We start from the raw sequence: 27,306 nt of genomic DNA on the forward strand, positions 1-27,306 counted from the left end.
TCTGACCTTGACACATGCCCTGTGTTTAGACCCACGAGGCAGATCATGCTAGACAATGGTCTGCCTCTTGTCTCCTTGGGGAACATCCCCTGCCTGAGGCAGTCTGCAGAAGCTGATGGAGTGCCTTCTGTGGTGGCCCGGGGTGGCCACCATGGGTGATAGACACTGGAAGCTGGCCAAGTGCTTTGGCATCTCCGTATCTGCCTGCCTTTGTCAAAGCCATGTGACATGAGTGCCGAGCTGAGCTGTTGGGATTGTTACACAATAAAGCGTGGCCTCTGAGACTGCCATTTATTTATCAGTTCCTCTTCCACAGCCAGCCCGTGCCTGGGTGCCTCTGCAGCACAGTCCTGGATTCGTATGCTCCCATATCATCCCAACACCCTTTCTCTTTTGATCATACCATCAGCTCTCACTCTCCTCCTATGGCCCCATCCCCAGCATTCAGAATCCCATCTTTAACTACAAGGAACTCCCCTGTCTCAGCCCTTTCTGTCCCAGTCACTGCTCCTGGAAGGCACCAAGGGCTGTCCTGCTGAGTCATGCAGTGGGGAGGGGAGTCTCATCCTCCAGAGAACTTGAAGGTCAGGTGTTCTTTGTCCAGCCGCTCTCGGTGAGGTGTGCATAGGTTTCCCCCGAGTGGTCCACATGCAGGACGACCCTGCAAGGGAGGAAGGAGAAGAAGGCAAGTTCAGGGAAGGACACGAGGTCATAAACACGGGAGATGCCATCATGCGAATTATAATCGGGTTTCTTCCTTCCTCTCCTCCAGTACTCATAGGGACCCATGACCCGACCTCTACTCTGCAGCTTGCACCATCATGCCTTCCGCTACAGAACTGCCCCACTATAGGTGAGGGCAGGCAGCTGAAGCCATTTCCTCATACCTGACGCAAGCCTGTGAGGCAGCTAAGCACTCCCTAGCCAGGCGTCTCCTCAAGTGCCTGGATGGAAACTAAGTCCCACCTCACAAACTCAGTCCCATGCTTCCCTCACACCCCTCACATGTCAGCAGATTCAGTGTAATTTCTACATCAATCCCCAACCAAGATTTAAAACCATTTGGCTTAGCCAGGCGGTGGTGGTGCACACCTTTAATCCCAGCACTCGGGAGGCAGAGGCAGGAGGATCTCTGTGAGTTCGAGGCCAGCCTAGTCTACAGAGCAAGATCCAGGAAAGGTGCAAAGCTACACAGAGAAACCCTGTCTTGGAAAACAAAAACAAACAAACAAACAAAAATTAATTAATTTAAAAAAAATAAAAAATAAAACCATTTGACCTTGAGCTAAAAAAAAAAATGACAGATTAAGAAGCACACACTAGGGCTGGAGAGATGGCTCAGAGGTTAAGAGCACTGCTTGCTCTTCCAAAGGTCCTGAGTTCAGTTCCCAGCAACCACATGGTGGCTCACAACCATCTGTAATAAAAAAATCTGGTGCCTTCTTCTGGCCTGCAGGGATACGTGCAGACAGAACACTATATACATAATAAATAAATAAAAAAAAAAGAAGCACACACTATACAAGACTGAAAACCTGAGTCTGATCCCTGAATCCGTGGTGGAAGCAAGCAAAGAACTGACATATTTAAGTTATCCTCTGACCTTATAGCACACATCTGTTTCTCTCTCTCTCTCTCTCTCTCTCTCTCTCTCTCTCTCTCTCTCTCTCTCTCTCTCTCTCTCTCTCTCTCACACACACACACACACACACACACACACACACACACACACACACACACTTATACACATATTTTTTACTTTAAAAAATCCTCCAATAAATAACAGAAGATATTTTGTCTGTGAGAAAAGAAAAGGTTGCTTTGAAACAAGAACCATTCAAAAACAAACAAACTAGAAAATTAGGGAGATGATCTCCCACTTTTAACACTACTCATCCAAGCAGAGATTATCCCAGCCTCAGAGAGGTGAGGGAAAGCTTTGAAAGGGCCTCAGAACAGGAGTCTTCCCAGAGTCAGAGACCACCTTCAACAGGAGGGTATGACCCAGGGAAGTCAAGACAAAGGTGAAGTTCAGCCTAGTATGTCTGCACACAAGGCTGGCATGAGGTTTACTGAATCCCACTCTCCTCTTGAAAGCCAACTAGTGACAAGTATATAGAAAATATGAAGAACATAGGGAAGGAGATGCTTAGTAGCTCCAGAGGAAAAAAAATCACGTGAGAAACGAAATATAAATCAACCCCAGCCCTCTAGAGGTGCCTCCACAGGGACACTATTTACACAGTCACAACAAAGAACTGAGTACAGAGAGAATACAAAGTGTGACATTTATGCTACAGTGGGTGGAGAAGGTATACACGGGGGGGGGGGGGGGGGGGGGGGTGGGGGGGGGGTGTTTGTGTGTATTGTGGAGAGCAATGGTGGGCGGTGTCTTCCATAGTAGGAAGTGAATTTTTCTAAGACTTAGGAGACAAAAAATGTGAAAGCAATACACGTGCATTCCAGAGAGTAGAGCGGCTGGTCTAGACAAAACAGCTAGAGCAAAGGAGCAGTGTGTTTCTAAGAGTGTGATTGGCTGGGAAGATGAGAGCTGGCAGTGGTTATTGATGGTTATGAAGCTTGGGGTTAGTTGGTCTTTTAAAACTTCAACTAATATTTTCATTCCCTTTTAGAGTAGTGGTTCTCAACCTGTGGGTCACCATCCCATTGGGAAAGTCAAATGACCCTTTCCTAGGGGTCGCCTAAGACCATCTGCATATCAGATATTTACATTCTGATTCATAATAGTAGCAAAATTACAGTTATGAAGAGTAGCAAAGAAAATAATTCTATGGTTGGGGGTCACCACAACACGAGGAACTGTATTAAAGGGCCGTGGCATTAGGAAAGTTGAGCACCATTGTTTTAGAGAGAACAGAAAAATACATAAAAATTTCTCCAACCCAAAAGGCACAGTCTCAAGTTTGAAAAAAAAAACATACAGGATTGCCAGATTTAGCAAAATAAACAAACACCAAAAGAACATTGAGCAAAACGTGAGTTTCAAGAGAACAGATCGATGTCTTTTAGGATAATCGTGTCCTAAATACTGCAGATGTTACTCACAGTTTATCTGAAGTTCAGATTCAATGAGCATCCTCCACTTTATCCAGCAATCCCATGTCCATTACATCCACACCAAAGCCCAGAGCCAGGACAGGGAGATCCTAACACTTACGTAAAGCAGCAAGTTCTCATGGAAGGAAATCAGAAGAAGCATCAACTTTTCTCATGGCAAGATCAGGAATTAGGAAACAGCAGTACGGTGCCTTCAAAATTCTAAGGAAAAGTGACATCTGTCCTGGAATTTCAGATCCGTTAAGTCCCAAACAAAGTTTGAGAATGGAATAAAGGCATTCAGCAGGCCAAGTGTACAACTGGGCGTTCCCTCATCATTTCTTAGAAGGTGGGAACAGGAGCTGCCCCACCCAAACAAAGGTAAAGCGAGACCTAAGCACGGAGTCCAGGAAAACAGAAGCCCTCTGCAGAGAAAAGGAAAATGAATTCTCAGGATAACAGCTCTGCCGAGGCAGCGTAAAAGCAGGAGAGTTAGAGCGGGAGTGTGGAAGGTTCCAGAATGGAAGACCTCGGTGGTGGGGGACCAATAGAGAGCCCGCATGGAAAATGATAGAGAGGGATTTTCCAACTGTGTCAGAGAGCTCGGAAAGAACTATAAATACGAACACAGAAAATTAATCAGGTGAAGAAAATGAGGCAATTATTAACAAAGTGTTTACAAGAGATTAAACAAACATTATCATAATGCACTGTTCAGCAATGTGGAAAATAATACTTGATGGTGATAATGACATAAACACCAATTTAAACAAAACATTAAGGGCAGAAAACGTTCTCCAGGCACATGGCTGCATCCACAAAGACAAGAGCTGATGCCCTATGACTCAAAGACCCTAGGCTAGCCCACAAGGCCCTCCGTGTTCTCACCCCACTTTATGACCCTGACTTTATCCCTTTAGGTCCCCCCGCCTCATTCACTTCGCTCTGCTGAGAAGTCTCCTGGCAGCTCTTCTCAATTACACCATGTCCTCCTGCCTAAGGGCTTTTGCACTGCTCTGTGTGCCCTTTGCATGGAGTACCCTCCCCGACAGATCCATAGGGCTCATGGACCCACCAGGTCTTTGCTGAGACATCGTCTTCTAGATAAGCTCTCCAATTCCTTATGTAACACTGCTTCTTCTCTGACGCTCCCTCTAGCACTCTGATTGGCATTTACTTATTCATAGACATTTGCACTTAGCATAACACCACTATATAATGAGATGTCATAGTAATACGCATCAGCTACTTTTCCTGCTACTGGAACCAAATACCTAGAAGAAGCAATTTCAGGGGACCACAGTTTCTTTTGGTTTACAGTTCAGCAGGTTGCAGACTGATGTGGCCTGGGAGTCTGTAGGCAGGAGCTGGGCACATTTCATACATAGCCAGGAAGCAGAGAACAGACAGGAAGTGGAGCGGGACCAGTTTGATGATTTTAATCATGGACTTTGTTATAGCTGAATGTCCATGAGGGCCATGTCCTAAAGGATTTGATGACAAGGTGACTCGGGGGGAGGCTGTAGGATCTGGGGAAGTGGGGTCTAGCAGGAGGCCCTTAGGTCTTTGGGGGCTTGCTCTTGAAGGGAACACTGCCACCATCCTTCCTCTTTGTTGCTTCCTGGCAATGAGGTGAGCAGTTTTGCTCCACCATACACTGCCCCCATGAGGTGCTGCTCACCCCAGGCACTAAGCCGCCTCGGGGCAGAACTTCTGAAACTGAACCAAGAGGAACCTTGTCACTCTATGACTGTGTCATCTCAGGTATTTGTTATGCTGACAGAGTTAATCCAGACTTCCAGACTCTACAAGTGTTAGAACATAAAACTCTGTTGGTGAAGCTACCAATCTGTGGGAATAGGCAATATAGCCTGGCAACACATGATTTGAGAAAAAGTGAGGCCTTTCCCGTATCTGAGAAAAAGATACCAAGGTCACGGGTCACTGGAAGGAAAAGAGAAAAGACCCAACTGGCCCAACATGGACATGCTGCCGAATGCAATGTTGCCAGCCAGGAGGCCTGGAGCTCGCAGCCCAGAACATGCAGAAATACTGGGAATGGCAAACCAAGACTGATATTCAGCCTCAGAGTCACCAGGTACATCAAATAAAACACAGGATTCCCAGTTTCACTTCATCTCCAGGTAGTTTTGCAAAATTTAGGAACTTAAAAAGATGTTTTGTGTAGTGGGTAGCCATTCCAGTTTTGACCTGGAAGTTCCAACCCCCATTGAGGCTTCGGTAACGGTCACGTCTACAAGGCGGGGCAAGAGAGGACCCTGAAGACCCGAGATCCTGATGCGCTGGCTCTCTTGGTTCCTGGACCCTAGACACTGGAGGTAGACTGAGCAAAGTTCTCCAGAGAACACCGCCGGACTATGCTACACCTTTCCCAGACCCTGTAAACCATCCCTTCACTTGTAAGTTACCCCACAAAATAAACCTCCCCTTTAACTACGTGGAGTTGCCTTAATAATTTCACCAATAGTTTTGTGTGTGTGTGTGTGTGTGTGTGTGTGTGTGTGTGTGTGTGTGTGTGTGTGTGTATTGCAGGTATGCATGTGCCACGGTGTATATGGACAACCTCATGTATCAGTTCTCACCTTCCATATTGCTTGCCACTGCATATACCAAGAGCCCTGGTCCATGAGCTCCCAGGGATTCTCCAGACTACATCTTGCATCTCACCATAAGGGATTCCAAGCACATGATACAGTGTCCATCTTTATGTGGATGTGGGGAACTGGAGACCTAAGGCATCTCCCAAGCTCAAAGCATCCTTTTATTAGTGTATTTTATGTATATGAGCGCTCAGTTTTCATGTACACCAGAAAAAGGAATCTGATCCCATTACAGATGCTTGGGAGCCACCATGTGATTGCTGGGAATTGAACTCAGGACCTCTGGAAGAACAGCCAGTGCTCTTCACCACTAAGCCACCTCTCCAGCCTCCCATTTGAAGCATTCTTATGCTGAGGATATATTCATCATTCATGTGAGATTGAAAAGAAGCTGCGAATCTTTTATCTGTCTTCTACTCAATATAAATGCAATCTTCTAGGGACAACTTAGTAAACACACCAAAGTTTTTAAGGCATAAGAGATCTTTAGTATAGCAATTCTACCCTCAGACATTAGTTAACAAGAAATCGTAGAGATAAATATGTAAAAATTGTGATATTTGTCAATATATTGATTCTAATTATAAAAAACATATTTTGAGAAGAATGGTTGAATAATATAGTATTTCTGCCCAAATATTTGCAGCCTTAAACTATAATCTTACAATCTGTATTTATTTTAATTTTAATTCTATAAACTGTATCATAAAAATGATAAATAAAAATCACCTGTATTTATTAACATGAAAATATGTCTAGACTATAGCAAGTTTAAAATAATAATAATTTCAAGTTTTCTTTACTAAGTGTGCCAAACACTTACACACACATGCAAAAACATTCTTTGATGATTCTTTTTAAAAGTTCTTTTTTTGTTTTTGCATCTTTCTTGTTATCTATGCAGGGGAGCATGCATGTGGCATTCAGAGGACAACTTTCAGGAGTCAGCTCTTTTCTCCCACCATGTGGGTTGAGAGGACTGAACTCAGGTCCTTAGGCTTGGCAGGAAGTGCCTTTACCTATTGCAACCCAACAGTGAGCACTGTGAAGGAACTGAATCAGACTCTGATGTGTGACAGACCAGGGGACTCCAGGCTATGCTGTTCCAGGGTGTCCTTACTGGCTCTTTTGTGCAGTTTTTATTTTAGATAGCTCAGAGCTTAAAGCAGGAACAGAGAAACAAGGAAAAGTATATGGAGGATTTCCCATCACTCTCACCAAATGTGCTCCGGATTCAGAAGGTCTCCTGGCCGAATGGGAGCTGTTTGTAAAATGTCCTTGAACGCTAAGCTTGGTTGTTGAGGACTACAATTACCCACTGATCCATCTTAATCTTCTCACCTAGATCAGGGTGGGGTGTCCACAGAAGGATCCTGCAGTGAGTTACCTACAACTGTGGATGTGCTCCTCGTCTTATGTCGGTATTGCTGTATCTAGGCTATGACCTTTCTATGACCTTTCTCACACTAGAACAGCCTTTGAGGAAGCTGGTTTGCAGAAGATACTGATTGGCTTATTTGTCTGTTTGAAGAAAGGGCATCATTACTACAGTTAGCCAATGCCCCTTTGTTCTTTCCTTCCATAAGTGAGCAGGAATTTCCTCTAAAGAAGTCACCTCCATGTTCTATCTCAGCCTGAGTTCTTCGGCCACATGAGCTGTAACCTTCCCTCTGAGGTGTGTGTATGAACTGGATACAGCCACCTGAGCATGCCATTCCCTCAGTCTAATCCTTTGTCCCAGTGGAACACAGACTATGGGGATCATATTATGTATATATAGGCTTTGTCACACTGGGTAAGCCCATAGGTGAACAGGACCAAACAGCGTCCATAGAGACAGCCCCATAAAGCTGGAAGTGGTGGCCCACACCTATCATCTCAGGTCTCAAGAGGCTGAGACAGGAGGATTACTATGAGTTGACAATCAGCTTGGGCTACATAGTGAATTCTAAGCTAGACAGGGGTACACAGTAAGAATTGGTGGGGGGGAGGACACAGAGAAAAATAACTCCATGTAAGTATGGACACTGATATTCAAGAGTTTCAAAGACATGAATGGGGGAGGACATGTCAGGTGGGGGAAACAGAGTGGGCCAACTGAGTAACCACCACATTAAAAATGAATTTCCATTTCAACTTCTCATCTTAAATAAAGATGAGTTCAAGTAGAGTATAGATTTCAATCACCACATTTAAAACCACCGAATTCTACAAGAGAACAGCTTGAGAAGCCATAGCTGCATGAAGAGTTCCTGAACATCACATCAAGTAAAGACTGAGCATGGTGGCACACGCCTTTAGTCCCAGTGCTCAGGAGGCAGAAGCAGTCAGATCTCTGCATGTTCGAGGCCAGCCTGCTCTACACAATGAGCTCCAGTCCAACCAGGGCTATGTAGTGAGACCTTGCCTCAAAATAAATAAATAGATAAAATACATGCACGAATCCTTTTTGAAATGATTTTTAAAAGAAGCACAATCCTTAAAATGTGTTGATAAATTTGACTTCATCAAAATTTAAAATTATTCAACTAATCCTCTCAAGGAGTTGAAAACAAAAGCCACTGACTCTAAGAAAATATTTGCAAACCACATAGTTGATAAAATATTCATTTCTAGAATATCTGAAGGACCATAAAAACTCAGGGGTTTAAACAAAAACATTTAACTAAGAATTGAGAGAGATTACACAGATAGCCAGTCAACATAAGAGGGTGTTCACTGTGTCAAAGAAATGCAAATGAAAGACCAGAAGAGCCATCACTACATTCCTACCAGAATAGCTACAATTACTTACAAATATTAATTATATGTATTGTGTATGTGCACAATTTATAGTACACATGTATGTATACATTTTACATACTGACACATGACAGTGTGTTTCATGTAGGCTGCCCCTGAAGAGCAGTTCAGGGAAGATTCTCTGTTGTTGTGCCCTATCTGTCAACGTTGCTCCCCTCAGGAGCAGTCTCTGGTGACCTCCAATGTGGGTTCTATTTCCCAGGTGTCCAGGGCATGAGGCAAGCCAAGAGGGTTACAGATGGGCAGGCCAACCTTTCCCTTTGTTTCTGAATAAACCTATTTGCCAAGCTTCTCCCCTTGAGGACTTCCTGGCCACCATGAATATTTTATGAAGGATGTTCCAGGAAAGAGATATTGCTTTACACACACACACACACACACACACACACACACACACACACACACACACAGGTATACACTACTCCAAGCCACCTGAGAGTGTTTGGGACTAGCAAAAAGAATTAGCTTGACCAAAGGAAATGAAATGAAGACTCTATGTAGCCATGGAATCTGTCAGATGGTGAGCAGATCCCATTCCCGACATCTCCTGTGCCTATTCTCTAGGGCATCATGGATGCTGTCCACTCTAGAGAGCTTTCAGAGAAAGTCTCTCCAACTCAGGATATCAGTACCCTAAATACAAAGGTTCTTTTCCATTCCAGGCTGCAGAGCCCATACTAGGCTTATCCATCCATGAGGCCCTAACAAGTGCTCAGCATGGAGTGACAGCCCCTGAATTTCTGCAACAGTCACCATCTATTTGGTGCCCAGGGGAGTGTGCTGAGGAAGGGAGCTCCAGCTCAGCCAACTCAGGAGCGCATCACCCAAAGCGGATTCATGAACAGTTATAAAACCAACCCAAAGTCAGATTCCTATTTATTTTCACCAGCATCGGTGGTAAAATGCATCTCTGCCCTATGGACCACCCTATCACCTCTCTGTAATGCTGGCTACACACAGCCACCACCTCCACAGGCAGCAAGTCTTTCTCATTCCTGTCTTCACTCCAGCTGGAGACTCCGCTCCCAAAGGGAAGCCCTGCTGAACCAAAGCTAAAAGTCAACAGTTGCTTAGAAGTGTGAGTTACACAGCATAAGCTAACAGACACATTATTGGTCTGGGATTATCATTATATATGAGGGGTTTTTTTTCTTCATTTATTTGTTTGTTTTTAAAAGCCATTGTCAAGGCTGAGGAGAGAGCTCTGTCAGTAAAGTGATTGCCTTGCAAACATAAAGACCTGAATTCAATCCTCAGAACTTTTATTTTTTTTTAAAGGCCAAGCATAGTGGTGTGTGCTCATAATCCCAGCACTGAGGAGTCAGATGGGAGATCCCTGGGCTCACTGACCTGGTTGTCTAGCCTATGGAGCAAATTCCAGACCAGTGAGGGACCCTATCTCAAATACTGACATCAACAACTTTCCCAAGGAATGGCACAGGATTGTCTTCTGGCCTCCACACACACACAGAGAGAGAGAGAGAGAGAGAGGAGAGAGAGAGAGAGAGAGAGAGAGAGAGAGAGAGAGAGAGAGAGAGAGGAGAGAGAGAGAGACAGATATGCAAACACACACAAATACACACACAAAAATGCTGTGGGATGTCGTTCTGTATGTTGTGAATGTGTTGCTCTGATTGGTTGATAAATAAAGTGCTGATTGGCCAGTAGCCAGGCAGAAAGTTTAGGTGGGGTAAACAGATGAGGAGAATTCTAGAAAGAGGAAGGACTGAGTCAGGAGTTGCCAGGCAGACACAGAGGGAGCAAGATGACAAGGCAGAACTGAGAAAAGGTACCAAGCCATGTGGCTAAACATAGATAAGAAATATGGGTTAATTTAAGTGTAAGAGCTAGTCAGAAATAAGCCTGAGCTAATGACCAAGCAGTTATAACTAATATAAGCTTCTGAGTGATTATTTTATAAGCGGGCCACAGGACTGCGGGGGCTTGGCAGGACTGGAGAAACTTTCTGACTACACAAAGACATTGTCATAAGCAGTCAACAGCTCCCTGACATATCAGTCCTGAGGATGAAGGAGAGGACAGAGTGACCACAGGTAATTCCAAACATGCCACATTAAATGCTTTCAAAACCACACCAGCTTCCAAACAGAGCCACGGGGAGGAGAAGACTACTGTTGGCTTGAGTGGGAAGCCTTTCAACTGCTGAGCCCAGATTATATGCTAAGACCCCTAGTCTCCATTAGTGTACCTCAGAAATGCCTATGATATGAGATAAGGCAAGATAAGGTCTCTCTTTTTATTCATTTCTCTAGATGTGGGGCTGGGAATGGAGCACAGAGCCGCGCTCTACCACAGAGCCATTTCCCAGCCCTATAATACCCCGTTTTCTAGTTCAAAACAGACTGAAGATGTAGGAACTGACCCACAGTCCCAGTGTCACCAAGGGGAAGCCAGAGACAGACCAAGGTCAGCAGATGCTGGGACTCATGCAGTCTCTACTGTGCCTCATGCAGCACCTGGCTAGGGTCATCTCCTCAAAGTCCAAGCTGGTACATGACCTCTTGGTCAAGAGAATGTGTGAATTAACCCTTTGGACTCCATCTCTGTTACGTTCCAGCTATCACCGCCATGAGGCCTTGGGCCAGTCAAACCGTCTTCCTGCCCCTCAGTCCTTTTTCTCACTTACACACTAAAGTACATCCAGGGAATGGATCAGATCCTTTCCATCATCTATGGCTTGGAAGATTTCTCTCTCTCTCCCACAGACAGACCTTCCATACCCACTAATGTTTTTAGAAAGAGGCACAGATTGACTCAGGTTCAGTGACAACCTAATCCACTGTGGGGATGGGTCAGACTGTACCAGCCTGACTGCCAGAGGCTCAGCATTATGGGTGAAGGGCAGGGAGGGGCTCACTGTGAGGGCCTCCAGGCCACTCAGGCAGGTAAAGACTTACCAAGCCAGCTTTTCAGGCCCTCACTCAGCTACAGGAGCCGAGCTCTGCCTGTCTGTCTACCCCTTTCTTCCATTGGCCTTTTCCCTCCTCCTCTCCCATCCTTCCAAATCTTCCTACCCAGCAGAAGTCACAGCTACACAAGGGACTGTTGTGTAAGAGGAGAGGGACAGAGTCAGGGCAGCTTCGCTAGCTGAGAGTGAGTCTTTCCTGAAAGCTGGAGCTGGGGATCAGAAGTCACTGAGGACAAAACCATCCTCTGTGCCAACCCACAGTGCGCAAGCCCGGGTGCAGGAATCTGCTGACAGTGGCTTCTGCCTGGGGACAAAGCTGCACTATCACAGGTACAGGGGACGGGGAGACGTAGTCTTGGTCTTCTGCCCTGCCCAGCAGAGGTACTGCAAGGCCCATCTGCATTGCCAGAGCAGCGAAGCTCCATCTCCTGCCTCCTCCAGAGCATCCCAGCGTAGAGGCTGCAGGAGCCCCATGCAGAAGCCTGCAGCAGCTGGGAGCTTCTCCAGGACACAGCCTAGTCTGGGCGAGGGAAAAAGGTTTGGAGGAGAAGAGGGAGAGGAAGATAGTCCTTGGCTGGAGTCAAGGAGAGAGGCTGAACCCATGGCTGATGGCCAGCTGGGGGTGGAAGTGTAGGGGGAAATCATGGTTTCTGGGTATGCTTTCCTCTCTCTGGTGGAATTCCCATCAACCAAGAGACTCCCGGTTACTGTGTCTCCAACCCGATGCAGTAGCTTCACAGGAAGGACTCAGGTGAACTGTGGGGCTTTTGAGGAGGTGGATAGTGGACACAGGAATGAGGAACACTCTTGCAGTGGATATGAGTTGGTGATGGGTGGCTGTGGAGGAGAGAGGACACAGTGGTGAGGCTGCTACAGTTTAGACAGGACTCCCCGGACTGTTGAGGTACCAGGATTTCTACAGAATATCAGAAGGGAAGGGGCTTAACCTGAGTCCAAGATCTGTTGTCAGACCACTGGGGGCGGCATGCTGTGGGAAGCCCCCCAGTGCAGACCCTTAACTGTGATGTGGGGTAGGGTATGGGGGCAGCACAGCCCTGGGGGGCTCTCTGAGGACCAGGGGTGGCGGCCGTGGCAGGAGAGGCAGTGGGTGGAAGCTCTGGTTGTTTCACCCTGGACTAGTCTTAGGGGAAGGAAACTCCCCCTTTTCATAAGGGCTGGGGTTGTAGCTCAATGATAGAGTGCTTGCCCGGCATGCTATGGGGCCCTGGATTTAATCTTCATCACTGCAAATAAATATATACACAGATAAATGGATGAATGAATATTGTTGGCATGGTCAACTGTAGCATAGATGAAGAACAAGTGTTGTGTCATTTGGGGCCATTTGGTCTACCTCTCCTAGCCCAGGGCAATCATCATACTGCCTGCTCTAATGGTCCTCATAGGCTGTTATGGTAGTTGATAGTTTAAAAAAAAAGGATTATACAAGAAGTGTCATTCAGTGTAAAGGAATGACGCTGTCACCATCAAAATTTCTCAGGCTTAGACTCTCATCCAAGTCTCTTGAGATGGTTTTTTAAATCCCGTACCCAGGCATCAGTCTGGGTCAGTTATGTAAACCCAGGTTGGTAGACAGCCAAAGGGCAGGATGGGAGCCTGATGCTCGGTGAGGGTGGAGACCTACTTTCTGGGGCCTTCCCACTCCTCTGATGTCTTGGTGCTGCTGCTGGCACTGCCTGTGAGCCGGCAGTATCTCGGATCTCTCCAGAGCTGCTGTGTCCTCACAGTTTCCATCTGCAGAGTCACCCAAATCCCCATCACAAATACCTGGGGGTAAGATACTTCTGTACAGACTTTTTCTTATCATCGTTCTCTAAACAAAACTGAACGTTGACATGGTGCCATACTGTAAATTACCTAGAGATGATTTACAAAAAACAGTACCAGAGTAGCCATGGATGTTGTTGATATTTGTAAAGGACTAAAAACAAATCCCCCTTAGATTCCAAGAGCTGAACGCACTCAGCAAGTAATAGAAGCTGTAGGGACATGTCATGTCAGGGAAGGTCTGCAGAACCTCCTGCTGGGGGGAAGACTCACACCTTCAATGGCACCTACAGCTTTGTGCTCTGGGGGTGGGATTACTCTGGTCAGCCAATCCTTTTCTTTCTGCTCCACCGGATTGACAACTGCCCAGGCAAAGAATGAGGGCAGTTTAAGACAGGGAATGCAAATGAATTTTGGTAGCTAACAGCACCCATGAGCTTCATTCAGTGTCTGTCTGCCTCCATTTCCCCAGTAGTCCCAGCATTCCATCAACAGCTTGTTTGGGGATGCTCACATCACACTCTCTGTGAGGGCTCTGCTCCACTCATGGGAGTACACACACACACACACACACACACACACACACACACACACACACACGCACACACACACCAACCTCATTAAACACAGCAATGAGAAAATGGAGAACACAAAAGCCTATGAGTTCCTATTGGCAATTGGCAATTGTGTCCCAGAGGCTGCTCAGTTTAATTCTTCCATCTCATGGGGTGATATGAGCTTAGCAATTGAAGGGACCCCAGTGGCTGACTATCTAAGTCAAAATGCCGCCCCCTTACTTCCCAGCATGAAATAGGTGAACGGTGGGCATCTGGGCAGATAAGGTGGGGGTGTGCACAACATACAGCATTTGCTCATTATTCCTGATGGGAAAAGCTGGAGCCTAGAAAAGGACTATGTCTACTCTAACTACTTGACCCTGGGGAGCCTATGGGAAGAGTTTTATGTGGGAGCAAATACCTGTACTGTGTTGTTCAGGTCAGCATTTTTTTCCTACTGTCACTGGGAGCTTGGGTAGGATGACTTATTTTTATTTTATTCATATTGTATTTTAAAGACTTTTTTTTCCCGGAGCTGAGGACCGAACCCAAGTGCTCTACCACTGAGCTAAATCCCCAACCGTATTTTAAAGACTTTTTAAAACTATTTTTTAAATTATGCACAAGTGTACTGGTTTTGCATGTGGGTATGTGCACATGAGCCCAGGTGCCTGCAGAGACTAAAGACTCCCTGGAGCTGGAGTTACAAATGCTTGTGAGCTGCCCGATGTGGTTCTAGAAACCAGACTTGAGTCCTCTGGAAGAGTAGCAAGTGCTTTTAACTGCTGAGCCATGTCTCCAGCCCCTCTATTGTATTTTTTTTTTAGTAAATTGATTAATTTTATTTTTTCCCTTGCTTTTTTTTGTTGTTGTTTGCCTATTTGTTAATGATATGTCTCAATTAGCCCAGGCTAGTCCTGAACTCACTATGAAGTCAAGGATGATCTTGAACTCCTGATCTTCCTGCCTCTACCTCCCAGGTGCTGTGATTATAGGTGTTGTGCCCACCATATCTGGATTAAGATGCCTTATAAATAATATGCTATATTCTGCAGTACTTCTGCAGTAAAACAGATGCAGGGCCAGCAGATCTAGAAGAAAAGCACAAGGAAATTCCACCTCACTGTGTTGGTTGTAGGACTCTGGAGCTATTTTTTTCTCCCTTATACTTTTTCCACAGGCTCCCAAGGGGCCCACCCCCAACCATGGTAAGCCTCCAGAGGGCCATCCTTCGAATGGATAGGAGTCTGAGGGAGCCACTGGGCAAGGACCAGAGCCTTCCTGACAAACTCCTTATGGGCCCACCCCCCACCCCAGGGACAGAGGGAGAACTCTGCCAAAATGTGATACTAGGTACCCCAAAGGGGAAAGGACACACTTTTTCCGGGTGTGAGCCTAATCTTTAATGGATGAGCCATCTCTCCAGCCCTCCCTTACACCTTCTGAATTTTGTTGATTTACATGAGTAGAGATGCTATTTTTAGAATCAAAACTCAAAATGTTTGTTTCTGGCAATATATTCCAGGTCAAACAGTGATTTAGAATCCCACTGTGCTAGTTAGTCTTAACTGTCAACTTGACAAAATCTAAAATCACCTGGGAAGAGAGTCTTAATGATGAATTATTTGGATCAGGTTGGCCTGTAGGCATGTCTATGGAAAGAATGTCTTGATTGTTAATTGATGTATAAAGACTCAGTCCATTGTGGGCAGCTCTATTCCCTAGGCAAGGGATCCTGAAGCACATGAGGGAGGAAAAGACTAGCTGAGCAGTAGGCATGCATGCATTCCTTTATCTCTGCTCTTGACTGGGCATGTGATGTAACCAGTTGTCTTAAGCAGCTGCTGCCTTGATTTCCCTCCAATAATGGACTGTAACATGGAATCATGAGCTAAAATAACACTTTTCTCCCGTAGGTTGTTTTTTGGTGGGATATTTTATCATAGCAACAGAAATGAAATGAGGACAGCCACCCAAGTGTTCTACACTATAGGGTCCTACCTCTGTAAGCCGAATGGGCAACAGGAACCAAGGATGATGAGTGAGTACCAAAGAGTGGCATGACAAAGTAGAACAGGGTCCAACCTGAAGCTTCCTGAGCAAAGTTGCTTTCTACCCTAGGGCCACTGCATGGCACACAACACAATGCCTGTCTCGTCTGAGGGGGGTGCTCTTGTAGGAATAGAGAGCCAGCTCTGACTTTGTTTAAGGATACCAGAGTGATGGACCACTCACACCCACCCCCTACATCCCGCCCCCCCCCCCCACCCGTGGGCTCCTTTCCAAAAGCCTGAGATGCTGCTTAGCATCTGGCTGGTTTGCATCCCCTGCTTCTCCTTAATATAGAAGAGCCTTTCCATGCCCAACGTTTTTCCAATCACAATGCCAAGGTGTGTGACACAGCCAAAAAGCAACGAGTGTTTATTTTGCAATGTCAAAATAGAAAGAAGGATCTGGAAACACTTAATAACTAAGACAGACCTCATCTAAGAAAAAGAGAAAGGAAATAAAGAAAAGAGGGAAGAAGGGAGGGGGTGGAGGGGAGAGGAGAGGGAAGGGAGGAGGGGGGAGGGAGAAAAGTAGAAAAGTAGGTTTATCAAACCAGATACTAGATCAAATTACTACGGCTCTCTTCAAACTGTTCTATGTAACCTGCTCGGTATATTTTCCCATGGTGTGCTCTGCTCTCTGTGTATAAAATAGGAAGCTGAAATATGCATATAAGCTCTGAAAGGCAATCACACTCTATGAAGCTGGAATTGCAGCAAGCTCATCTCTTTTCCTCTAAGAGCAATCCAGTGACAACGGCTTAGCAACCACGCCTGCCTGGTGTACAAGGAGGCAGCTGCGCCTTCAGTGAAGGTGCTTGAGCAGCCACAGAATTTTCAAGCAGAAATTCAATTGTCCAATCCAACTGCTTCACATCACAGGTCAAGACCTGGGCCAGAGGGTAAGGTTCATGGCCCGTACTTTCTAGATAAACAACAAGGGACTTCCTGAAGGTCACACAAGAAAATCCAGGATGACGTTAGATTCCCATCTGCTCTGACTGTCTCTGGATTTAAGGATGAGAGTAAGTAAATATCAGAAATTTTCTTAAGGTTCAGGGAGTTCAGAAAAGGAGCAATTACCACAGCTCCAACAGGCAAGAACCGCTACTTCCTCTCCCCTTTTGCTTCAATATGGAAGGGGAACTACACCAGATACCTTTAAGAGGGTTGATACACAACCACAAAATGGTCCATGTGAAAAACCAATGACTAGTGTTCCCATGGACTCAAACACACTAGAAGGAGCTTCCAGTCTCAGAAGTTTTTCAATAGATTGCCTGGATTATGCTTTTTTGTGAGTTGCAAATAAATTACCTTTAAAGATAATAAGAGGTTGGAGATGCTGCAGTACAAAGTAATTTGAAAAACACCAGATGAAAGAATTAAGATGGGTTTAATTGCTACAAGGCTTCTCAGAGCATTTCATCTGTGTTTATATGTATCGTGTACCTACAAGGTAGTGTTTCTGAAACCAGTGCCTGGAGGTGCTTTTCACAGGGAATTTCATGTAAAATGGCATGTTCTGCACAGTTGACTTACTCCAAGACGGGTTGTTCTAGGTCAGGTGTTTGGCTGAGCATCCATCTGAGGAAAGGGCCAAACAGGAGGGAAGAAGTTTAAGGAACAAGGAAGTGACACAGGACAGAGACATGAGGTGAACAGCATCGATCATGAAGTTCAGACACAAACTGCTACAAGAAATTGACACTCAAGTGATGTTTTCTGTGGGCTTTCAGAAATGAACTGGCATCATTAGAAAACTTATAGAGCAGAGCAGTGGATCCCAAGACTTTTAAATTCCTAGTCTTCTTTCTTTCCCCCTCCCTTCCCATCCCTTCCTTTCTCCCTCGTCCTCTTCTTTCTTCTCCTTCATCCCCTACTTCTTGCCCTCCTACAGCCCCTGTATTGAACCTGGTGCCTCTTTCATGAGAGGTGAGGGGTGTACAAATGAGCCACAACCCCAGCCCTCTGGATACCTTTTGAGGCAGGGACATTTAAGGAGCCCAGGCTAGCCATAAACTCACTCTGTAGCTCAGGTAGGCCTTGAATTTTCAATCTTTCTCTCTTGGCCTCTTGAGTAGCTGTGATTGTAGCCTTGTGCCATCATGTGTGATTAGTAGTCTCTTCCTGCCTGACAATTCCATGCCCTTTTGCCTTAGTCTCTCTAGGTTGTTAAGTGAGTTCAGCTGACTTACTTGCAAATTGAAGATGGTCCTGAAAGGCTGTACAAAGAGCAAATGCTTTATCTACAAACCAAGTCATAGTTTCCACTGACTTGTAATCCCAAAGAAGAATGCTGACCTCACACACATCATCAAAGGTACTATAGGAAGCACCGTACCTCTACCTGTACCCTCAGACAACCTTTTCCATTCATTCTCCCCAACAAGAGCAGCCCAGATGTCAGACAAGGGACGCACTGATTCATGTGAGCTGTCCACACTCAGCTAGTTCCCAGTTCCGGAGGAGGTGTTCTCTGACCTTGAGGTCCTGTCATTCACACTCTTCCCTTTGGGAATTTATCTGAGTCCTTGGCATTTTGAGCATAGAAGCCATTTTCTCTAAAGGGATGTTAAAGCCTCTTTACATAAGGCATCCTTGTTAGAATCAAGTGTTTGATGACTGTAGAGCTAGCCCATGGTCAGTCAGATGAGAACATGAAAATGTACAAAGTACTTCTCTCTCTCTCTCTCTCCTTTCTCTCACTGTGTGTGTGTGTGTATGTGTGTGTGTGTGTGTGTGTGTGTGTGTGTGTGTGTGTGTGAGAGAGAGAGAGAGAGAGAGAGAGAGAGAGAGAGAATACATGTTACCGAGTGCTTACAGCATGACTGTCTTCCTGTGTGCCAGACAGGACCTGGGTTAACAATATCTCCCATAATTCTATAAGAGACTTCTATTCATCACTCATTTTCACAGAAGAGAAAAACTCAGAGAGGTGCCTAACTCTCCCAAAGTCACACAGCTCACAGGATGTAGGTGGCAGTGCCACAACTTGCTCCAAAGTATGCCGACTTTATCCTCTTCCTGCATTGTCAGAAGGCATTAGTGTCAGGACACATCCTCACCCAGCATGGCCCCGGGTGGGAAATGTCATGCTGCATATCTACAAATTGTCACCTTGGGAGACTAAATGCAGTTAGGACTCTTTCTCAGAGTTCCCACTCTGAAACATAAATTTCAAAAAAAAAAAATGCCCCCTTATTTCTCCAATGGGAGAAAAGAACCTAGGATCTGTTTGGCCGTAGCCAGCATTTCCCTTGGTTCCAGTGGGGGCGGGGCTCAGATTGCAAATATAATGGCTAGCTCTGCCTCACGGTTCTATTGACTGCATGCTGTTTTGCAAGTTTGCCTACCCTGGGCAAATTTTTAAGTTTTCTGTGGACTCACTTTCAGTAAAACTTAGTTCCAATAGGAAAATGATTCTATTCTACACTAACAGTTTTACACACACACACACACACACACACACACACACACACACACACACACACACACACACACACACCACACACAGCTGCTTCCTATTGCTGTGATAAACACCATGACCAAAATCAACTTGGGGAGGAAAGGGTTTATTTCACCTTACACCTTACAGTCCATTGTGAGGGGAAGTCAGGTCAGGAGCCTGAGGTAGAGCTGAAGGGAGGAACTGAAGCGCAAGGCGTGAAGGCATGCTGCTTACGGGCTTGCTCCCAGAGCTCACTCAGCCTGCTTTCTTTCTTTCTTTTCTTTCTTTTTTTTTTTTTTTAAGAAATTTTCTATTCATTTTACATACCAACCACAGATCCCCCCTCTTTCCTCATCCCACCCGGCCCCCCAGCCTGCTTTCTTATGCAACCCAGGACCACTTGCCCAGGGATGGTACTGCTACTAATAAGCTGGGCCCTCCCACATCAACTGTCAATCAAGACTTGCCTACAAGCCAGTCTGATGGAGACATTTTCCCAATTGAGGTTCCACCTTCCCAGACTTTAGCTTCTGTCAAGTTGACAAAAATCAACCAGCACATACCTCCTGGGGAAAACTAGGCATACATGCAGAGTGAAGAAGGCCTGTGGTGGGTTTTCTTTTGTACCAGCCTGATCTAACATCTTCTGCACTACTGGAGGGGGCAAATATTTGGAAGAGAGGGAGAGTAGAGGCCTTTAGCTTCTGGCTTTCAGGGCTGGAAGACATCCCTGAGGAGAGATGACTTATGAGAAGTCTGTTCGTCTCAGAACCCTAAGGCTTTAGCACTGACTGACTCTAGCCTCCACTGTCCTTTTGAGTTCCAGACCTGAACTGTTTTAATGAAATGATAGGTAAAGCTGGGAGGTGAGGTGAGACCTTACCTCCCTCCTGAGGCACCGACACTGGGACAGTTACAACCCTGCACCCATTTCACTTCTTACCATCGGGAGATTAATGAAAGCTCAGATTGGTTGCATTTGCATCATTGAGAGGAGTCCAAAGAAGGAAAGAATGGTTTGACTCATGGTTTCAGAAGGCTCACTCCATGGCTCCTCAACCTCATGCACTTGTACGGAAAGAATTGTGTAGCCCAGGAATTGTTTTACCTCTTGGTAAACAGGAAGTAGCCTGAGAGAACGGGACTGGGGTTGGGATATACCTTGTAACACAGAGCATTGAACATTCTACCATCATAGACGGATATGCTGTCAAACACATCCTCTGAGTGACCTACTTTCTGTGCCTGGGACACGCCTCCTCGAGTTCATGCTACCTGCTGAGGACCAAGCATGCCATACAAGAGCATATAGGCTATTTCCTATTCAAGCCACAACATGGTGGAAGCCCAACATCCTAGGCAGAGAGGCAAGTGGGAAGCCAGGGATTAACATGGCATCACACAGAGGCCAGGACAGATGGGTACCAAGGAAATCCACACATTCTCACTTCTGGACCCCTGTTCTTAATCCCTGTCTATCCTGGCCAGCAGGAATGGAGTAGTGGTGTCTCATTCCCTGACTTCCCGCAAGTGGAAGGCAATCCTCCAAGCTGAAATGGACAAGCACTGGTTCTTCTTGTTTTGTTTTGTTTTCATCTGCACTATAGTTTGACGTTTGTATCTTTGTTGTTGTTTATGAGTGTGAGTGTGAGTGTGAGTGTGTGTGTGTGTGTGTGTGTGTGTGTGTGTGTGTGTGTGTGTTTGTACCAGAGGTTAATGCCAGGTGCTTTTCTCACTCACTATTCACCTCATTTTTTTTTTTTTGATACAAACCCTGGAGCTCCGCCAATTCCCCCAGGACAGCAAGTCTGCAAGCCCCAAGGGCGCTCTTCTCTCTGCCCCCAGAGCTGCGATTCCAGGATCCACTGCTGGACTGGATCCGTTCTAATGTAAGTGCTGGGGACAGCATTCAGGTTCTCACAAGTAAGTAGGAAGAAGCACTTCACCTCCTGAGTTATCTCCCCAGGCAGCCCCTGGTTTTGTTTCTTTGTTCATCTGCCTTGTTTTGCTTTGGTTTTGAGGCAAGATCTTATGCCATGAAGGCTGCTGAGCTTAAATCCAAACATAGCTGAGGACAACTTTGTATCTCTGGTCCTCCTGCCTCTACTTTCCAGGTGCTGGGACTGAAGGTATGTTACCATGACATGCAGCTGTTTTAGCCTGCATCTTAATGCTCTCCAAAGACGGCGTGCTATAGCCTCAACTCTGGTGCTACTGAAAAGTAGTGACAACTTTTAAGAGGTCATCAGGATTCTTAGCTCCTCCCAGGTAGTTAGAAAGCAGACCACGGGACCTACCAAGCCAGACATCTTGTCTTTCAAAAGAAAGAAACCAGAGCTCCAGATCTATGTGTGGAGCACTGTTTCTTAACATTATGTCACATTTAGCCCCCAAATCAAAAGTGAGAACTTAGGACCACTTATAAAGAGTAGCCTGTGGGGTAGACACCCTGCCGTGGCTCTTTGGAATTTCTGCAGATGCATGACACCAAGCACCCGAAAGTACACATGGGGAAAGGGAATGAATGAGTGAGTGGGTAAATTTAACACACACCCACATTCAGGGGAATGTGCTGGGATCCTACTGGTACACACAGGTATGCCCATGGTAAACATGCTGTCTGCCATGAAGCACAGACAGCAGCCTTCTGTACGTAGCTCTAGTCTCCTCCCTCTTCCCAGGCCTTCCTTTTCTTTTCTTTTCTTTCTTTCTTTCTTTCTTTCTTTCTTTCTTTCTTTCTTTCTTTCTTTCTTTCTTTTTTTTTCTTCTCAGCAAAGCTAAATTACCTTAAAGAAGCTCAGAGCCTATCTGATTTATGGTTCAGCCGCCACAGCTTCTGGAAGCTTTGTTTTTCCTGACCCCCAGTCCTGTGATTTATAAAAGAGATCTGTAACTCAACAAGAACGCCCCCCTCCTTCTACCCATCCCCAGAGCAACAGAGTCCAGGGAAGAGACTTGAAGCTGCTTAGCTGGTTTCTGGCTCCCAGGGCTTCAGCAGGCCATGGCACTCCTGGATAAGATGCCAACTCTCTGCATCCCCTCCTTCATCCCCCAAGCACAGATGTTTCTCGTGAGCTCTTATTTTCCTCGTTTCCAATCTCTGACCAATTCCCTACTCTAGTCACTTAATTTAGCAGAAAACTCCAACCTTAAAGGTTAAAGAAACTCTTAAGGGGTAACAGTGGAAGCCTGGCACTGGGTTGCTGAGACCAGCGCTCTCAAGCCTCTTTGCTGAGGGTTAAATACCACTGGTCCTCCCCAGGGCAATACTATTTAACCCTTTCTTAGCATAGAAGGTGACTGTCAGATTGGGGGCTCCCCAGTGAAGCCTGCTAGAAAGAGAAAAGGGAAAGACAAAATTCAAAGTCACTTCATTACATTCTTCTGGGCCACTTTGCCAAACAGTATGGCTGGATAGGAAACGACAAATGAATTAAACACTTCTGTTTAATTCATATACTCCTTCGGGTTCCATTTTCTGTAGGAAGATGGTAACAAACGGGTCCCAGAACCAGCTCTACCCAAGGTCCTTGCGACCTTGAAATTTAATCATTTTGATTCTTTGCCTCAGTTTCCTTTCTTAGGGGAGACATTCATTGCCCCCCCCACCCCCCCTCCCGGCAGCTTTCACACCCCATCCATCTGCAACCTTCAGAACTGTTCCTTGTGCAGCTCAGGAAGGGCTCAGTCTGGGTTTAGTTAGAAACAAACTTCGTTCTTAAAGACATTCCTGTTATATCCACCCCAGTCTTCCAAGATGCATCTGCACATTTCTGTACATGAGATCACATCCTAAGGGGAGTTATTTAAGGAAAGTCTGCTGTGACTCCTCTGGGCAAACAGCCTTCTGGTACAACCAAGAGCTACCCAGAATCTATTTTTTTATAATAGGCCATTGAAATGGTTGCAGTCAGCAGGGACACTGCCTTCCTTTGAGGATGCAGGTGGCCTGCCTGCCGCCAAGCCTGCCTCTCACTCAGTGTCACCGAGGGCCCCTCTTTAAATGGCAGCTTCATCTGGGCCTCACCATCCTATCTTGAGAGGCGAGTGGTATGTGCTTCCTTGTTTTGCAGATGTCAAAACTAAAGCTTGGTGCAGTTAAATGAAGTACAGACTCAAGCTCAACTTCAAAGGCAAATAAACAATGCAGGTCTTAATCCAAAAGCAGAAAGGCAGTTGTACTGCCTTGCTCTAGGTTGGATCACTCATGAGAAGTCATAGGAATGGAAGTGAGTTGAGAATGGGCAGACATTCTGGGCTGTGTATCAACACACTCCCCGCAAGGAGAGTTAAAGTTCTTAAATAGAGACAAGAAAAAGGAAGCCAGCTTATTCCAGCTGCAGAATTCCTTGTATGCTCCATCTTAAAGGAGGGCAGAGATGCTGGAGCATGTCTTAGAGATGGATACTAAAGGCTGTCCATCAGCAAAGTTGAGTATGCACAGGGCAGCATGAGGGTGGCTGGGGAACAGATGACTGGTGGGGATGAGGTAATAGTGATCATAGTAACAAAGGGCTCAATAGGAAAAAAGTTCCATATATAAGATGGATGCACAGAGAGATGTAGAAATATAGAGAGATGAAGGTGTGGATGAAGTAAATGCAGATGCTGATACAGATGCAGGTGCAGCTGTGGGTGTAAATGCAGGCGCAGGTGCAGATGCATATACACACAATGCAGACACAGAACAGGTGCAGACACAGATATAGATAAAGACACAGATTCAGATTCAAATGCATGCTTGGATACAGAAACAGATGTGGACATAGATACAGATGCAGGTGCAGGTGCAGATACCAGTGCAGACAGATACAGAGGGAGATGCAATAGCAGATGCAGACAGACACAGATGCAGATGTAGAGACTGATGCAGACTGATGTGGATGGAGATGCAATAGCAGATGCAGACAGGCACAGATGCAGATACCAGTGTAGACAGATACAGATGGAGATGCAGTAGCAGATGCAGACAGACACAGATGCAGATGTAGATATCGATGCAGACAGATACAGACAGAGACACAGCTGCATAAAGATGTAGACTTAGGTGCAGACACAGATGCAAATGCAGATGCTGAGCTCATGAACTTTCCAAGCCCATAGATAAAAGCACAAAATACCTGCAGCTTTTCTATCAGAGATAAACTGGCAGATAAATAAAAACCTATACACAGTCGGGAGACACAGCTTTGCTCTTCTCACTCAGTACCAGAATACCCTGTCATGCATTCTGTCCTGTAACATTGGCAATGAACCATACATAGCTATGAGCCCTTGAGCATGTCACAACCCATCTTGCCTCTCCTTCTCCTACTCACCAAAGAGGATAACTACCTGCCTGCCTACCTATCTACCTACCTAGGTTCACTATGTAAAAATATAAGAGTCAAATTAATCAATCTTTAATTTTCATTACTTTATGGGTATGGGTGGTTTGCTTGCATGTATGTATGTGTATTGTGTCCATATCGTGTGCCTGCAGAGACCAGAGGAGGGTGTTGGATCCTCTGGAACTGAAAGTACAATTGTGAATCACTGTGGGTTCTGAGACTCGAACCAGGTCTTCTGGAAGAACAACCAGTACTCTTAAACCACTGAGCCATCTCTCCAGACCCAAAATAGTCAATCTTTAAAGAGAGATTACTCTTTTAAACATTTTCTATATGCTAACTCATTTGATCCTTAGAGAAGTCTTATCAGGTCAATGTTATTATCATCCCCCATGTAAAAGAGAGGTAAACTGGGTCATGGGACAGCTTCATACCTGCCTGGTGTTCCATAGCAGGGAAGGATTTGAACCAGTGCCCTGACTCTTTACTACTTTGCTCTAAAGCCTAATTGCAAAGAGCCCTGACTAGGTTTCAAAGACTTGTAAATTACAAGAACTATTGGGGCTCCTTGCTCTTGGGAGGCTGCAGAGTACATCAGCTTCCCCAGGCAAGGGTAAGGCCACAGCCAGAGTTCTGCATGCAGAGTACCATGAGTTTCCCCAGGCAAGAGTAAGGCCACAGCCAGAGTTCTGCATGCAGAGTACATCAGCTTCCCTGGCAAGGGCAAGGCCACAGCCAGAGTTCTGCATGCAGAGTACATCAGCTTCCCTGGCAAGGGTAAGGCCACAGCCAGAGTTCTGCATGCAGAGTACCATGAGTTTCCCCAGGCAAGGGTAAGGCCACAGCCAGAGTTCTGCATGCAGAGTACATCAGCTTCCCTGGCAAGGGTAAGGCCATAGCCTGGGTTCTGTGGATGCTTAGCCATGGGCTTGCTTTCTAAGAGTGAAGAAGAGAGTACAACCCTCTGTCATGCCAGCCACAGGACAGTTATGTTGTGAGTTCTCTCCAAGCACATCTCTGCTACCAGGAGCAGGTTTGTCTGTCTCCAGGAGACAGGGGTTGTCAAATCCCCAGAGAAGAGCAGGCATGTCAAAAATAGCAGCACCAGCAGACTTTGTGGCTGCAATTTCCTTTTGAAATGTTGGCTTTGCTTTCACCAAAGGGCCCAGGACTGAATGCACTCTATGCAGCCAGCAGCAGACTGCTTAGGGTCCCGGGATGTCTTCTAAGGGCAGGCGTCTACACAGAGGAGTCTAAAGGGGGTGTGGACAGCAGATCTTACAGTTCAATGCGTGGGTCTGTGGACTCCTCCATAGTATCCATGATGAGGTTACAGTTGTATTAAAAAAATAAGAGTCATAAACCTGAGCAGGGCTAGGTACCAAAGAGGTCTAGTTTAGACCAGCATTAACACTGAGTTTCTGTCTAGCAGACTTCTCCCTCCGCCCCTGCCTTTTATTCTGTGAATGAGTCTGTATTCTGAAGGAATGACACTTGAAAACTTGTGGATAGATGGGCAGTGGTGGCTCACGCCTTTAATCCCAGCACTAGGGAGGCAGAGGCAGGTGGATCTTTGTGAGTTCGAGGTCAGCCTGGTCTACAGAGATCCAGGAAAGGCGCAAAGCTACACAGAGAAACCCTGTCTCAAAAAACAAAAAAACAAACAAACAAGCAAAAAATCTGGTGAATAGCAGGCAGCTCCACTACCCTCTGTAGGGACACTGTGTAAACAAGGGCATGGGGACAAAGAAGGGACAGAGAGGGCAGAAGAACCACTCTCCGGTTCAGAGCAAAGAAACATGAAAACATCACAGGCTCCATCCCATGAGGCCTTCAAGCCCGGAGCAGGAAAGCGGCAGCATGAGAAGCAGGCTCCCATCTGTCCGCGTCCCAGTGGCCTGCGTCTGGCAATCTGTGTCCTCCCTCCAGAGCCCTGTGCTCCAGGCCTCACTCTGCTATGAGGTGTCTGTGCAGAGGAGTCGAAAGGGGGCGTGGGCAGTGAATCCTACAGCTGAACGCATGAACTCCTCTTCCTCCCGTAAGTGACCATGACACATCAGAAGGAGGACACGCTTCCCTTCCTCAGGCAATAGCTCACAGTCAAGGCCAATCCGAGTTAGACAGTAGTTCCCGGCAGACGGTCCAGGGAGTCTGACATCTCCTGGGAATCTTTCCTGGCATTCACAGAGATGCAGGTGAGAGGAAAGAGTGCCGCAAGCCAAGCCTGGGTCAGGGGAGGGAGAAGCAGTGTGCAGAAGACAAGCAATAGGAGTCGGAGGTGTCACATGGAGGGAAAGCCCCAGAGGAGGAGAGGGACAAGGCTCTGTGGGCACAAGGCAATACAAAGGGACACCAGAAGGCCATATGAAAAGTATGATAAACTCCAACCACTTTGATTTAAACCAAAGCCTAGAAGACTGCCAGCCTCTATCACACAGGGCTATTAAGGGTTAACAATGACCTCAGGAAAGAGTGAAAGAGGGTGAAAAATGACTAAACTTAGTTCCTGATGCTTACAGATGTGAGGATTTGGTGCTTTGGGGGGAAGGGGCTCTGTGAGGTTGCTTTGCTCTGGAACGCAGTATGAACGCCTGAGCAAGCCCTTGCCCTGCTCTTGTATGCTATGATGTGTGCAGTGCCAGCTCATGTAGAGAACGGCCTGATGGGTCTTCAGAGGAATGCTGAGCATATAAATCTCATGAAGCTTGACAGTCAAAACAAAA

The 27,306-nt window shown here is 46.1% G+C and overlaps 1 protein-coding gene across 1 annotated transcript in view; it reads right to left on the minus strand.

Annotated features, from left to right (window-relative positions):
• Nucleotides 1-276: 276 nt before the first annotated feature.
• Nucleotides 277-27,306, minus strand: part of Kcna6 (potassium voltage-gated channel subfamily A member 6) — a 36,165-nt gene continuing 9,135 nt past the window's right edge. Inside the window, exon 2 of the mRNA XM_042274146.2 lies at nucleotides 277-661. The gene's annotated coding sequence lies outside the window, so the exon portion shown is untranslated. The remainder of the gene's footprint in view (nucleotides 662-27,306) is intronic.

This window comes from Peromyscus maniculatus, chromosome 3, assembly GCF_049852395.1.
Source record: "Peromyscus maniculatus bairdii isolate BWxNUB_F1_BW_parent chromosome 3, HU_Pman_BW_mat_3.1, whole genome shotgun sequence".
NCBI lineage: Eukaryota > Metazoa > Chordata > Mammalia > Rodentia > Cricetidae > Peromyscus > Peromyscus maniculatus.